This window comes from Leuciscus leuciscus, assembly GCF_965113295.1.
Source record: "Leuciscus leuciscus genome assembly, chromosome: 8".
NCBI lineage: Eukaryota > Metazoa > Chordata > Actinopteri > Cypriniformes > Leuciscidae > Leuciscus > Leuciscus leuciscus.
Window position 1 is genome coordinate 17,064,886 of NC_138732.1, and position 16,498 is coordinate 17,081,383.

The 16,498-nt window shown below is 41.6% G+C and overlaps 1 long non-coding RNA gene across 1 annotated transcript in view; it reads left to right on the top strand.

Annotated features, from left to right (window-relative positions):
- The window catches only part of LOC309505241, an 81,093-nt gene extending 70,222 nt beyond the window's left edge, over positions 1-10,871 (top strand). Inside the window, exon 2 of the long non-coding RNA XR_014208377.1 lies at positions 10,483-10,871. This is a non-coding gene — a long non-coding RNA (uncharacterized lncRNA). The remainder of the gene's footprint in view (positions 1-10,482) is intronic.
- Positions 10,872-16,498: the final 5,627 nt, after the last annotated feature.

Sequence of the window (16,498 nt, forward strand, 5' to 3'; positions counted from 1 at the left end):
ACAATTTATCAACAGTTAACAGTCAAAAGTTTACATACACCTTGCAGAATAAACTGCTTCATCAGGGTAGTATTAAATAAAGATAAAACGTATACATTTTTGTTATCCCTATATTATTGCTAAAATTGTTCAAGGGATAGTTCACTTTGAAATTAAATTTTGGTATGTTTTAGCTTACCTCAAGGGCATCCAAGATGTAGGTGTCTTTGTTTCCGCAGTAGTTTCAATTTTGATATTTTTAGGTCAAACCGTTCTTGTCGGTCAGTCATATAATGCAGGTCTATGGTCACCCCCTAAAGAGCAAGCACAGAGTCCAAATTAAAACAATTCCCCGTCGTCCAAATTAAACAATTCCCCATCGTAAGTACACATTGATGGCCTAAGACACGAAACGAGCGGTTTGTGTGAGAAAACGAACAGTATTTATATCGTTGTTACCTCTTGAACACAGCCGCGTCCAGATGATCTGAGGGCGCGGGCGGGTATAGATATATACACTAGATGTCGCCTTGGCTACGGTTTCGTTCCAATGAACTGCAGTAGCCAAGGCGACATCTAGTGTATATATCTATACCCGCCCGCGCCCTCAGATCATTTGGACGTGGTTGTGTTCAAGAGATAACAACGACATAAATACTGTTCGTTTTCTCACACAAACCGCTCGTTTCGTGTCTTAGGCCATCAATGTGTACTTACGATGGGAAATTGTTTAATTTGGACTCTGTGCTTGCTCTTTAGGGGGTGACCATAGACCTGCATTATATGACTGACAGACAAGAACGGTTTGACCTAAAAATATCAAAATTGAAACTACTGCGGAAAAAAAGACACCTACATCTTGGATGCCCTTGAGGTAAGCTAAAACATACCAAAATTTCACACTTAAGTGTATTGTTAACTGACATTAAAGTATATTTTAAATCACATTAATTGCGTGTCATTATATTGTGTAGTGCACTTTAAGTATATTTTAAAAACACTAGAAGCAATTATGAAAGTAGATATAAAGTTGTAATAAAGTACCAATTAAGTTGTTCCAAAAAATCACTCTTAATGGCAACTTATTACATTTTATTTCAACTTAATATGTGATATATTTTAAATTAATTGCACTTAATGTGCATTCAGTGTGTCGAAAACATTGCATTTAATTCACACTTAAGTGTATTGTTAACTGACATTAAAGTATATAAATCACATTAATTGCGTGTCATTACATTTTGTAGTGCACTTTAAGTATATTTTAAAAACACTAGAAGCAATTATGAAAGTATATATAAAGTTGTAATAAAGTACCAATTAAGTTGTTCCAAAAAAATCACTCTTAATGGCAACTTATTACATTTTATTTCAACTTAATATATGATATATCTGAAATTAATTACACTTAATGTGCATTAAGTGCGCCGAAAAGATGGCATTTAATTCACACTTAAGTGTATATATTTAAAGTATATTATTTATGTAATAAGTACACTTTATAAAAGTACACTTAAGTGCACTTTTTTTTCACAAGGGTTGTCATGACCCTTTTAATTATTCCAGCAAAATTAAACAAGAATTTTGAACCTGTTATTCAATGTTCAGATTTCTGGTCTGGAAATATATGCAGATTAGTGTATTTCCTTAGATGCCTCATTTGCATATTTAAACATAACACATTGTAAAACAAAACAATTGTTTAATGTAATGTGATTAATCAACTGGGTGGTATGGTGATAATTAAAATGTTTTACCTGTGGTTTCTTGCTTTAAGTATCATAAAACTCCTTTATGTGAATGGGTCAAGTTCAATGTTGTGTGTTTCTTGATGGTCTTATGTGCTTGACAAAAAGTTGTTTTCTTCAGGGTTGAATATGAAAATTATGGTGTTTCTCACCAATTACAGCAGTTTATGATGAGAACATTAAAGGTACAATATGTAAGAATTTTTTAATCAAAATATCCCAAAACCACTTGCACAGTGTTATAATATTTCGGTAACACTTTATTTTACAGTGTCCTTGTTACATAATATTATGTTACATGTACTTACTATAGTAATAACATTAAATAATGCATAATTACATGCAACTAACCCTCAACCAAATCCTAATCCTACCCGAACCATATAATAAGTAGGCTACATGTAGTTGCTTAATATTACTCAGTACTTAAATATATAATTGCACTGTAACAATGACACCTTAAAATAAAGTGTAACCTATATTTCTTTCAATTGTGTACTTACATTATCCTAAATGTTTCCAAGAATTTGTAAATTCAGAGAAATTCAAAATAGTAAAATAGTTAAATAGTGCCCGTCCCTTGTCACTTGTCGCCTGTCAGTGACGTAATATCTGTGTTATCCCTGGTTTCTGCTTGTACTGCCATTGTAAGCAGACGTGGACAACTGCGTAACATCAAGCGGCACGCTGTTGTTGTTTTGTTCAAACATTATGGACCATGGCAAGTAGACTTTGAGACAAAAGGAGAAATAAAACTAGGATCAATATCGGCGTGGCGTTTTCAAGATGCTGAGAGCTCCGCGTTCGCGACAAATTTTGACTTGACGGAGCTTCACGACTTGACAGAGACGCCTCTCTTGCATGTACTTTATTATACAGGTGAGCAAATGTACATAAACAAACCAATGTTATATAGCTCAACATGATGAAATGTTATAAAAAGATCAGTATGTTATTCTAATGTTGATCTAGCTTACTGCTAGTCTCATACAGCCAACAAACTAACACATAGAATAACATAACTTTCAACTCACTCAAATGCAGTTTAGTATGATAGTGTAACATTAGACCAAGTGAAACAGTGCTGCGCTACCTCACAAGTTAAATTCGTCAAATAAACTGACCAGTTTGAGTAGTAATTTAGCACTTGCGGGTAGTTCGGCAGTTCAACTGTTACGTCGCTTATTACCTTCATATCTAACCAATCGTGTTCTAATACTTGTAGTATAAAAGATCGGTACTTACACAGACGCCAACATTCACCTCCATCCTCCCACCACCACCAGGATGGTCCCTGCCCATACCTCCCAAGATGTCGGCTGCGCCCCTGCCTTCGTCTTCAAGCAGTAAATGCAGATTCCGTTATCCTATGATTGTGACCTACGGACAAGGCCTACGCCAAAGAACCTCATAACATTATACTTGCTTGCTGGTCCGTTAATAAATTAATGCTTTGTTATGTCATTTTGCCTTCCGAGTCTTTCTGGTAGAACTTTATTTATCCAGGTAATGCAAACACATGGCCTTTTCTAATCATGACATTGCTAAGTGGTTTGTTCATATGGCAACTATCCAAGGCAAGTATAGACGAGACAAAAAAGAAAGTAAACGAAAAAGTGTAGTCCGTATTTTGCCCTTGTAATGATTCGATTGTGAGGTAAAAGGTATAATCTTACACAGGAATTTGTTGTTTGCTGTTCACAAGTCTGATCAAAAGATCATGGAATGGTATTAAAATACTCTGTGGACTCGGAGGAGAGACTGCACTTCCTTTGACATTCCTCACAAGGGGATTACATCTGAGTGTCACTGCGAGAGGAAAAGAAAACATAAGATGATGGTAAGTCTAAATGCTTTAAGCTGACGAAAGGGAACAATTGCCAGAGACCAAATAAAAAGCTTATTTTCTTCTTACCGTGGTGTGTACACATAACGTCAGTACGGACATGAAAATAATGGGTCCAACACTCTGAATTGCATTTGAAGCACCTCCAATAATGCTTCAGGGTATAGCAATCATAGAGAGGGGAGAAAAAGATTCTTTGACATGCTGGGAAAGTAAAAGAAGCAAGAAGAAAAGAAAGAAAGAGGAGGCAGACTTTAGTTGGCAAGAAAATAAAAAGGCTAAATAAAATGCGCTGGTATAGCATTTGACACCTTCAGCAGACACCTGCCATGCACGTTTAAATAATTTACCAAATGTCATCACACAGGCTTTAAAACACAGAGGGCTCCTGTAATAGGAACTCCCCCCTCTTGTGACAGGTGCCTCTGTGAACAAGACACACATATCTTTCTGTGTATATCCAAGCAGGCATTTTTAATGAATAATATATTGCCACATCACAGGCTGTGAGAGTGACTGAAGAGTTTAAAGTATAATCCACACCTCTCTAGGACACTTTATTCTGATTGGTCAATCACAACATTCAGCAGCCAGATGTTTTGGAAAGAAGACTATCAAGTTAAATCTCTATAGCACTTTTAATCATTCACATTGTTTTAAAGCAGCTTTACAGAAAATCATTAAGTTAATGTTTATATCTTAATTTCTTCATGCCTTATAGTATCATTTATAAGTTGGGGAAATAATATAGTTCACATTTTGAGATGATAACACCTATCAAGCACTTGAGATTTGCAAAGTAGTATATGTTGTTTTATGTGAGTATAAAGTATGTATGTGAATAAAATTGTACAGACTATATATCAAATTTTATAGAACTTTGCTGTCATCCACATCATTACATTAAATTTTCTACAAAACTGCTGTGCTCATGTTCAGTGTTGTATTTCGTCATTGACGGCGGAAACTTTGTATCTTCAAAAAACACTTTCTCAAATAATTAAACACTGCATTGTCAAAGTTTATATTGTGGCTTTATATATACAGTATTGTGTTTTTGATTAAAGAAAACCATGTACTTATTCAAAGAATAAGCTGTCAAAACTGTGGGCCTTATCGAACCCGGCACAATGCAGTGCCAGGCGTGACGCAAGTGTTTTTTTGCTATAGTTTCAGCCCGACGCAGTTATCATTTTCACGTTCTATGCCACTTTGTATAAATAGCAAATGCATTTGCACCCATTTGTGCACCCATGGGCGTGCTGGTCTGAAAACGAGGTGTGTTTAGGCGCTTTGTTGGCACGTTGCTATTTTGAGGCAACTGAAATAGGCTGCGCCATTGATCAACTGAAACCTGGTCTAAAGTCAATGGCGCAGTATTTTTTTGTTATATAAAGGACGCATTAGTAATTAGACCTATAGGCAGGTCCACAACGCGCATGCACTTTGTCCTGTAGATGGTCTGCTCGCGCGCTTTAATCTCGCACACGAGCAGATGTTTCCTCGTTAGAGAAGCGTTCAGTTTTTCCGCTTGCAAATTCCACCATGTTAATAGCAAATACGCGAATACGCGAGCACAACTGGCTTTTAAAGGGAATGGGAGATGAGACTCTGATTGGTTTATTGCACGTTACGCCCAAAACACACCCATTACTCATTAAGAGAACAGGGACAACCCTTTTAGACCATGCGCCTGGTGCGCCGACCTTTTTACCCTTCGTTAAACTAGCAAAAGTGGATTTGAACATGCCCTAACTGCACTTGTGCCGTGCGCTTTAGACCATGCGCTTTGATCGTTAAAATAGGGCCCTGTGTACGGCACTTCTTCTCAATAGAGGCGAAGTGGAGTTATAAGGTTTTATTGACAGTTTGAGAATCCAATGAATTTACGAGGTTTAGTCACAAACTCTTTTTTTATACTTTTCATTGGTTAATATGTGCAAAACCCACAGACAGATGTAAAGGGTGACCAATAGGAATGATTTACCTGCTTTCAGAGGCAGAAATCTCCAAACTCCTCCTTTTCAATCGCCCTACTACCTGTCCGCTTGATCCTATTCCCACTAGTCTACTACAAGCCATTTCTTCCTCAGTTGTACCTGCACTCACACACATCATCAACACCTCTCTTCATACTGGTACTTTTCCCACAGCATTTAAGCAGGCTCGGGTAACCCCACTGCTTAAGAAACCCACTCTAAATCCAGCACATCTGGAAAATCTCCATTCATCGTGAAAACACTTGAACACTTTAGTTATTTTTAACCAGATCTCTTCCTTTCTTACACAGAACAACCTCCTGGACAACAACCAGTCTGGTTTCAAAAGCGGACACTCAACTGAGACTGCCCTACTCTCTGTAATTAAAGTTCTGAGACTGGCAAGAGCAGCTTCCAAATCCTCAGTTCTCATCCTGCTGGATCTGTCTGCTGCCTTTGATTCTTCTGTCAATCTTAAAGACGAAAGGCATCTCGGGAACCGCACTCCAATGGTTAAAGTCTTACCTCTCAGGTAGGTCCTTTAGAGTGTCGTGGAGGGGTGAGGTGTCTAAGACCCAACATCTAGCTACTGGGGTGCCTCAGGGCTCAGTGCTTGGACCACTTCTCTTCTCCATCTACATGACATGACAGAAAAATGGAGCGCAACTGGAAGAAAACAAAACCGAGGTATTTCGCATTTCATGGAAGGAGAGCTCGATTGCATACAGAGAGGCCTTAAAAGCTACTAGATCTGCCTATTTTTCAACCCTATTATACCCCTTTTCCACCAAGGCAGAGCTGGTGCTGGTTCGGAGCTAGAGCCTAGTTTCAAATCGGTTCTTTGTTTTTCCACCGCCAAAGCACCAGCTCCGAACCAGTAAAACTGGTTCTTAAGTAACACCAAATCATTGCAGGGTCTAGAACGGAGCCAAGAAAGAACCGCTTGCGTCAGAGGCTGGGGGCGGGGTTACCGTGGCCAACAAGACTGAAGAGAAACTTGTGACCGCCATTTTTAAATAGCAGCTAGTCGAGCTAATAGCAGCTCGATTATAATATCCGTCTATGTAAGTTACGGCGAGCTGCACGAACGCGTTGGATTCGCCGTGTTTGGATGCCGATTTATTTTCGCAAACCCATGAGCATCCATAGTAACGCAACGTCTATTATTGTTGATGCCTTGTTCGAGATGCATCGGAGCAGCGTGGACCGATCAGAGCTGCGGGAGTGTTTGGAGATCATACGACTCCTTGTGCTTTTTGATCGCTTTCGCAGTGCTTTGATTTCATGTGCTGATCGTTCTGCGAGAAGCCGATGCATCTCGAACAAGTCTGGTGTGTTTGTGTTTGGCGCTGCTGCACTAGCGTTGCTGGGCAATATGATACGTATGCAGTGACGCAAGATATAGCTCTGTTGTGGCTCTCTGGCCGGTGGAAACGCAAACCGGTTCTTAGTAAGCTCGTCAGTCGAACCAACTCCGAACTGGCAATAGCTCTAGCTCTGAACCAGCACCTGGTTCTTGTTGGTGGAAAAGGGGTAATAGAAGAAAATAAACAAAACCCTAGGTATTTATTTGAAACCGTGGCTAAACTAACGAAAAATAAAGCTTCAAGCCCAGAAGTTTTCAAGCACAGCAGTAATGACTTTATGAACTTCTTCACTTATAAGATTGATAATATCAGGGAGAAAATTATAACTATGCAACCGCTTATTACAGTATCGCATCAGGGAGTGCATTGTAGTCTCCCTAAGGAAAAATTTGATTAATTCATTGCTATAGGAGAGGAAGAATTTTCTAAACTCGTTAAATCTAAATCGACAACATTTAGGTTTAGGATTTAGACCGTACCATAGTACTGAGACTGCTCTCATTAGAGTTACAAATGATTTGCTCTTATCATCCGATCGTGGTTGTATCTCGCTATTAGTGTTACTTGATCTTAGTGCTGCATTTGATACTATTGACCACAACATTCTTTTAAATAGACTCGAAAATTATGTTGGCATTAGTGGAATTCGATTCAACTTTATTATCATTTAGCAAAGTACAGGTACAGGGCCAATGAAATGCTGTTGACATCCATCCAGAAGTGCAAAGAAGCATTAAGTACCAAGTGCAGGTAGAGTATGACTGTATACACAATAGAGATAAATAATGTACAATGTATAGTTGGGTAATACAGGTTCTTTCCAAATGACATGTCTACAAAGATAAGTGGCAGTATAAACAGGTAAACAGTGCAGTAATAAAAAGTAAACAGGTAGACAAGTAACAGCTAAAGTACAAATGCTATACAGGTGGTGAAGTTTTATTCAGCAGAGTTACAGCCTCTGGAAAGAAGCTGTACCTGAGCCTGCTGGTGCAAGAGCGCAGGCTCCTGTAACGCCTGCCGGATGGAAGTAAACTGAAAAGACCATGGTTTATGTGGGTGGGATCCTTAACAATGGATTTGGCTTTGTTTGTACAGCGTTTGTGATACGTGTCGTGGATTGATGGAAGTTGTGAACCAATAGTCCTTTGAGCAGATTTCACTACTCTTTGTAGTGCCTTGCGATCAGCAGCATTGCAGTTGCCATACCATACAGAGATGCAGTTAGTGAGTACAGTCTCGATGGTACAACGGTAGAAGTCTGTTAGAATCCTAGGGCATAGGTGTGCTTTCTTCAAAGTTCGTAGAAAGTGAAGGCGCTGATGTGCCTTCTTCATCAGACTGGAGGAGTTGAGAGACCATGAAAGATTTTCAGTAATGTGTACTCCAAGGAACTTAAAGCTGGACACTCGTTCCACCTCAGCACCGCTGATCTGGCGGGGGATGTGTGCCCTGCTCTTCGCTCTCCTGAAATCCACAATGATCTCCTTGGTCTTCTGGGTATTGAGTGCCAGGTTATTGTTTTTGCACCACAGAGCTAGGTGCTGCACTTCATCTCTATATGCTGTTTCATCCTCCCCTCTGATCAGACCCACCACTGTGGTGTCATCTGCGAACTTGATTATAGCATTGGAGCCATAAACAGGGGCACAGTCGTGGGTGAAGAGGGAGTAGAGCAGGGGGCTCAACACGCAGCCCTGTGGCACACCAGTGTTCAGGGTGATAATAGATGAGGACAGACAACCTAATTTAACAGTCTGGGGTCTGTTAGTAAGGAAGTCCATAATCCAGCTGCAGAGTGAATTGCTGATGCCGAGCTGGCTGAGCTTGGAGATCAGCTTGGAGGGGATCACAGTATTAAATGCTGAGCTAAAATCAATGAACATCATCCTGACATATGTATTGGGGCTTTCCAGATGAGTAAGTGCCAGATGGAGTACTGTGTTGATGGCATCCTCTGTTGATCTATTGCGTCGGTAGGCAAATTGATATGGGTCCAGTGTAGCAGGCAGACATGATTTAAATTTTGAGAGGACCAGCTTCTCAAAACATTTCGCAATGATGGGTGTCAGTGCAACAGGACGGAAATCATTCAGCTCTTTGGCTGTAGAGTGTTTAGGCACCGGAACAGTAGTCGCAGATTTAGAGATGTGTGGGACTGTTGAATGTGTCAGAGACATGTTAAAGATGTTGGTGAAGACACCAGCCAATTGCTCCGAGCAGGCTCGCAACACACGTCCGGGGACTCCATCAGGGCCAGCAGCTTTCCGAGAATTCACCCTGCCCAAGATGTTGCATACCTCTGAGGTGGAAAATTGGAGTATGTCCTCGTCCGGTGAAACAGCTGGCTTGCAGGCAGCCTCATTGTTTTCTCGGTCAAATCGAGCATAGAAGTGGTTCAGCTCGTCTGGGAGGGAAGTAGTGGAGGGTAGAGGAGAGTTGCAGGGGGATTTGTTGGTGATTGTATGTAGGCCTTGCCACATACGCCGGGGGTCAGAGGAGTTGAAGTGCTCTTCAATCCTTTTCTTGTAGTGGAATTTAGCCCTGGATATTCCTTTCCTCAGGTTGGATCTGGCTGAGCTGTACGCCTCCTGGTCTCCTGACCTGAAGGCTGCATCTCTAGCCTTGAGGAGAAGGCGAACTTCTTTGTTCATCCAGGGATTCTGATTAGGAAATAATTTTACTGTTTTATGTGTAGTCACTCCCTCTACACACTCGTTGATATAATCCAAGACAGAATTGGTATATGTGTGAATGTTTGTTTGAGAGTCTATAATGGCGTCAGCAGTAAACACATTCCAGTCAGTGTGCTGGAACTGTTGTTGTAAAGTGAAGTCTGCCTCTTCCATCCAGACCTTAACGGCTTTAGTTGTTGGTTTCACACGTTTGATGACCGGGGTGTACTTGGGCAGGAGAAACAAAGAGAGGTGATCAGACTGACCAAGGTGGGGGAGGGGTGTGACTTTGTAGGCACCAGTCACATTCGTGTAGACGTGGTCCAAGGTTTTATTGTCTCTAGTGAAGCATGAGACATTTTGGTGAAATTTAGGTTGCACAGTCTTTAAGTTGCAGTGATTAAAGTCCCCAGTGAAAATAAAAGCCCCATCTGGATGTTGAGTCTGAAGCTTGTTAATGGCAAAGGAAAGTTCTTTCATTGCTGCTTTGCTGTTTGCATCAGGTGGTACATACACAGCAATAGCAACAATACAGCTGAACTCACGTGGAAGGTAGAAGGGCCTGCATTTGATGACTAAGTATTCCAGTTCAGCAGAGCAATAGTTACTAACAGTGACGCAGTCTGTGCACCAAGTTTTGTTTACATAAATGCATAAACCGCCTCCTCTGCTCTTACCCGAAGCCTCCGCTGTCCTGTCCACCCTGAATACAGAACGTCCTTCTAACTCCACCACGGAGGTTGGAATGTCTTTGTTAAGCCACGTTTCAGTGAAAAACATGATGTTACAGTCCATAAGTCGTTTCTGTGTGAGGGTCCAGATCTTAAGTTCGTCCAGCTTATTTAACAAGGAACGCACGTTGGCAAGAAATGTAAGCTTAGCGTTAAGTTCTGCCAGGAAGACTCAATCAGCGCGTCATGAATTAACTCACTTCTAACCAATCATGTGTTAACACTCTCAGTATAAAAGAATGGTACTTACATCCGTCTGAGTTCGCAGATACTGACGGCGCCAATTACCTCCATCCTCCCCAACCACCTCCAAGATGGTCCTTTCCCTCCATCCTCCCCACCACCACCAGGATGGTCCCTTCCCTCCATCCTCCCCACCACCACCAGGATGGTCCCTTCCTTTGCCTCCAGGGGGTCGGCTGCGCCCCTGCCTTCATCTTCAGGCGGGATTTGCAGATTCCGTTACCCTCGCATTGCTTGCTAAGGACGGGGCCTACGCCAAAGACTATGCTTGCTGAGCTATTAATAAATGTACTCGTTATATCATTTTATCTCCCGAGTCTTTCTGGTAGAAATATGCAGTGTTTGGAGTGCAGTTCGGTGCGGGTTAAGCTTTAGCCTCAATCGCACTCCACCACGCTTACCCCGTTTCTGTTTACGATCGCGTCGCCGGCGGTGAGCATTACTGCTCGGGATGAGTTGTTCCTCTGGCCGCGCTTGTCTGATTAACTCCGGAGGTTTTTTATCAAAGCTGAATGGATGATCCAAGACAGAGTTCTTGCAGCTTTGTTGAATATCCAATAGTGTGTATCTGCTGTAGGTACGGTTCGCCCAAGTATTTCGAGTGAAAACAAGCAAAATAGCCAGGTAAATAAACACTAAATTGTAAATACTGGAGAGACGTCGAGCCGCTGCGTCTGTACACGCCTATGGCGGCGCGTACAGACGCAGCTAATTGCATTAGCATGGTTTAAATCAAACTTATCTGACCGTTATCAGTTTGTAGCAGTAAATGAAGAGATGTCTCATCGATCACAAGTTCAGTATGGCGTACCACAAGGCTCAGTACTAGGACGGTTGCTGTTCACTCTGTACATGCTACCCTTGGGAGATATCATTAGGAAGCATGGCATTAGTTTTCACTGTTATGCTGATGATACTCAGCTCTAGATTTCTTCACGCCCTGATGAAACTTACCAATTCACAAAATTAACGGAATGCATAGCTGATATAAAAAAATTGGATGACTAGTAATTTCCTACTACTTAATTCTGAAAAGAAACAGGGATTCTAATTATTGGACAAAAAACTTCTTCACGTAATATCCTAGAATACTGTCTAACACTTGATGGCTGCTCTGTCAATCTTCGTCGCCGGTTAGGAACCTGGGTGTGTTCTTTGATACCAATCTTTTATTATTCAATCTTACACGTGTCTAGTATCTGTAAAACCGCATTTTTCCATCTTAAAAATATATCTAAATTATGTCATATGCTCTCATTGACAAATGCGGAACAATTAGTTCATGACATCAAGGCTAGATTATTGTAATGCTCTTATGGGTGGTTGCCCTGCACGCTTAATAAACAAATTACAGCTGGCCCAAAATGCAGCAGCTCGAGTTCTTACCAGAACCAGGAAGTATGACCATATTAGCCCCATTCTGTCAACACTGCATTGGCTCCCTATTAAACATTGAATACATTTTTTAATATTGCTTATTACTTACAAAGCATTAAATGGTTTAGCTCCGCAGTACTTGAGTGAGCTCTTAACGCAATATAGTCCTTCACGTCTATTGCGATCTCAAAATTCTGGCCAGTTGATCCTTTTACTATTTAGCACCAAAACTTTGGAACAGTGTTCCTAACATTGTCCAGGAAGCAGACACACTCTGTCAGTTCAAAGCTAGACTAAAAACACATATATTTGACCTAGCATACACAACACATTATAGACTTCTATAATTCAATGTTAGGTTGCATAGATTAGGTCAGCCGGAACCAGGAACACTTCCCATAAATCCTGATGTACTCGTTACATCATAAGAAGAATGGCGTCTACGGTAATATTAGTCTCTCGGTTTATCCCGAGGTTTACCGCAGTCCGCCGGATCTTTTAAAGAAATGTTAAGGCCAGACAAGTAGTTTGTTGAGGGTTGGTTTGCAGGGAATGACTGCACGCCTGCGTACATATATTCAAACGCGCATACCTATAGACTGAACTCGTAATACGCATGTCCACGCCATCAGCGTTCTCACAGGTTTGCGCAGAGAGAACTTAAGAGTTTTCTGTTAAAACGGTGTTATGTTAGCGGCCCCTAAGTTAATAACTAATGATCGCTGCGACGGAAGTGAATCAGTCAAAACTAACTTTAGCTGGACAATAACTTTATTCTAGAGCTGCTATAAAGCCAAAACAATCTCGGTTACTTTAATTTCCTATTATCACTGTAAAGCCGCTTTGGAACAATCTACTTGACTGGACATCACTAGGATCTGTGATTCAGAAACATGGCTTTTCCTATCACTGCTACGCTGATGACACACAACTCTACCTCTCATTCCAGCCTGATGATCCGACGGTAGCTGCTCGCATCTCAGCCTGCCTGACAGACATTTCTGTCTGGATGAAGGACCACCACCTTCAACTAAACCTTGCAAATGTGGCAGAAGGAATACACATTTCAGGGCTTAGGCCCAGGCAGTTTGCAGACTACGCCACGATGGGACTTACACCCAAAGAATTAAGTATTTTGTTCAACCAAGGCACTCAAGTTCGTTGATGGATAGCCAGAGACAGTGGTCCAGTACAAAGATAGAATCTTTATTTTCACTTCAACAATGATTGAGATTTCACAACAAACAACATGCACTGTACACCAAATCAAACAACAAAAAATAACACACTCAATATTCACTCCACACACTATACTCTATTCGCAACACACACACGAGAGAGGAGGACAATAGGGCGGAATCTTACCAGTGGGAGGCTAGTGGCTCGAGCAATGAGCATCCATGAAAAACACCCCAATCACACGTGTCAAATTTCACACACACACACCGCAAGAGAAATGACCACACTTGGTGAACACGCAGCCACAGCACACACCAAGGGACCCGCCACCACAAGGGCACTGCTCCCACTGGCAGTTCTCAGCACCTGGACAGACAAGTGGAAGTTAAACAAAATTACACACAAAAATCACAATAAACAAGGTCTAATAAGTCACCCGTTCTAAAGTCCAAGGTGGTACTGGGGCTAACAATATGAACAGAGACTCACAATCACACAATAAATCAAAATAAACAATTAACCATGGACAAATCACATAAAAAGATCAAACAAAAGAACAATCACAATTAGGCCAATCCTCTTGGATATCAGCAGCAAGAAAAGGCCTCCATACAAGAGTTCGAAATAAATAAAACAGAACAAACAATTAAAATGGTGTCAGTCCATCGAACAGTCCACACTCAAACACTGATTCACAACAATGACAGGAACCGCCAGCCAGCCGCCTGTTAACCACAGGTTTAATAATCCTTGGTCCCGTGTGAAAAGGCAGCCGGGTATGACGAAAATCCATAAACACGTAACGTGAAAAGCATAAGCAAAGCAGCAGATGTTCAGCATCGATGTAGCCAACTGGCGGCCGCACCCCCGGTTAAATAGCACTCCCTAAAATGCACAGGATGTCCATTTACAAATATGTCCCACATTAACCATTCCTCAGTATAGCAACATACCTATGATTAACAGCGTTGCGTCACAGGCCCTGAGCTCTGATTGCAGGGCGCACACTCAGCTGGTGAAAGGGATGCTGTCGCACCGGGGATTCTATGGCACGAAACATTCCCTATAAGCCCACGTTATAAAGTTAACGAGTGGAAAGAGAAACGGAGCCAACCATACCTGCGGCGCTACGGTAGACAGATAACCAGGCAGACATCAGGTCGCTGGGCAGGTAAACAAGACAAGTCGCGTACCGGTGACATCATTTGTCAAAAGAAAAGTCCCAGTTTATAAAGGGGTGTAGCCCTCGCGATTGGCTCAAAGTTAACTGCCCAGAACCACTCACAGCTGCAGCAAATTAGCGTCACTTAAGGAGGCATGAGCCAGACCAGTGGTTCCCAATCCTGGTCCTGGGGACCCACAGCTCTGCACAGTTTGTATGTCTCCTTTATCTGACACACCCAGTTCAGTTCAGAGCTCTTTCCTAACGAGATGATGATCTGAATCAGGTGTGTTAAATGAGGGAGACATGCAAACTGTGCAGAGCTGTGGGTCCCCAGGACCAGGATTGGGAACCACTGAGCCAGACAACTGCATCCTGCTACACAAAGACAGAGCTGCTTGTGGTCTCGGCCAACCCATCACTATACCACAATTTTCCATTCAGCTAGGTTCGTTATCCATAACTCCATCAAGGTCAGCCAGGAACCTTGGAGTTGTGATTGATGATCAATTGAACTTTACAGACCACATTGCTAGAACTGCCCGGTCCTGCAGATTTGCCTTGTACAACATTAGGAGGATCAGGCCCTTCCTATCAGAGAATGCTACACAACTCCTTGTCCAAGCACTTGTTCTATCCAGACTGGACTATTGTAATGCTCTATTGGCAGGTCTTCCAGCTTGCACTATCAAACCTCTGCAACTGATCCAAAATGCTGCAGCAAGAGTGGTCTTTAACGAGCCGAAGAGAGCACACGTCACTCCTCTCCTCACAAAACTGCACTGGTTGTCTGTTGCCGCTCGCATCAAATTTAAGTCACTGGCTTTTGCCTACAGAACAACCACTGGCTCTGCTCCCTTTTACCTAAACTCATTATTTCAGACTTACGTGCCATCCAGAAACTTGCGCTCTGCAAGTGAACGCCGTCTTGTGGTGCCATCTCAAAGAGGCACAAAATCTCTTTCTCTGACCCTTTCCTGACTGTTCCTTGCTGGTGGAATGATATGCCTAACTCAACCAGAGCTGCTGAGTCCGTGGCCATTTTCAAGAAACAGCTGCAGACGCATCTTTTTCGGCAACACCTGATCCATTAATACTAACACTTTATCTTCTATTCTATATCTATTTTCTTTAAAAAAAAAAAAAAAAAAAAAGTACATGTACTGCGTTAGATTAAACTGGGAAGGGTCATAGCACTTGCATATTGTTGTCCTATTGTTAGTTTCACTGCTTCTATTGTTCTCATTTGTAAGTCGCTTTGGATAAAAGTGTCTGCAAAATTAATAAATGTAATGTAATGTAATGTAATTTATGGGGGAAAAATACAAGAAATAGAGATGCAAGGTTTTCATCCGACAGCAATGTATTACAAATTCAGAATGCATTTGATTGTTGGCATGAGACTGCCGAAACCATAACTCTTAACTGTAATCAATATATAGATCCCAGAATCCCCATGACAATTGTTTTGGAGAATGGATAGATTTAGTTACCTTCTCCCGCTCCTGCCCACAAAATGTTTTGTCCCGTGTAATTTTTAGTAGCGTGAAAATATAATGTCGATGTCCCTACAATAACAGACTGGTGTGCATCTAATAAATTATTAATACAAGAACGTTGTATACGTTTATTGCAATAATGGAGCCGCAAACTTCACATACTTTTGAAAATCCAGCGTTTTGATCCTGGTAAGCATTCATTGTCACAGTTGTAAACACAACAGCCTTCTTCTTCCACGAGGGGTTTTGGCATCACAGCAATTTGTTTCTAGGCGGACCGATAAAGAACGCCACACACACGTCTCCTGGACATCCTGTAGAATTCAACCAATCAGATCACGACTTCGCAACTCCTGAAGTGTTTCCAGAAAAGTGTGCCATATGCATTAGACATTCAGCCAACTGTCCATGGGCGTGACGTCTGAGGCTGAGACGAGATTAAATATGTCAGTTATTCAAAAGTAAGACACCTGGGGGCTGTTCCATAAAAGCCGCTTAGAAAAGCGGGGATTAAAGTCCAAAACCTGACTTGAATGAGCCGAGCTAAACATCCGCGCTTAAATTGGTTCCATAACAGTAAGTTGAGGATCATGTGATCTTACTAATTTGAGTCAGGTTTAAATAGTCTAGATAATTGCGCGTGCACGCCATTGTTTAAAAGTCCTGAAAAGTCGAGCATGGGTCAATCGATTTACTGTGGGCTACCATGGCAA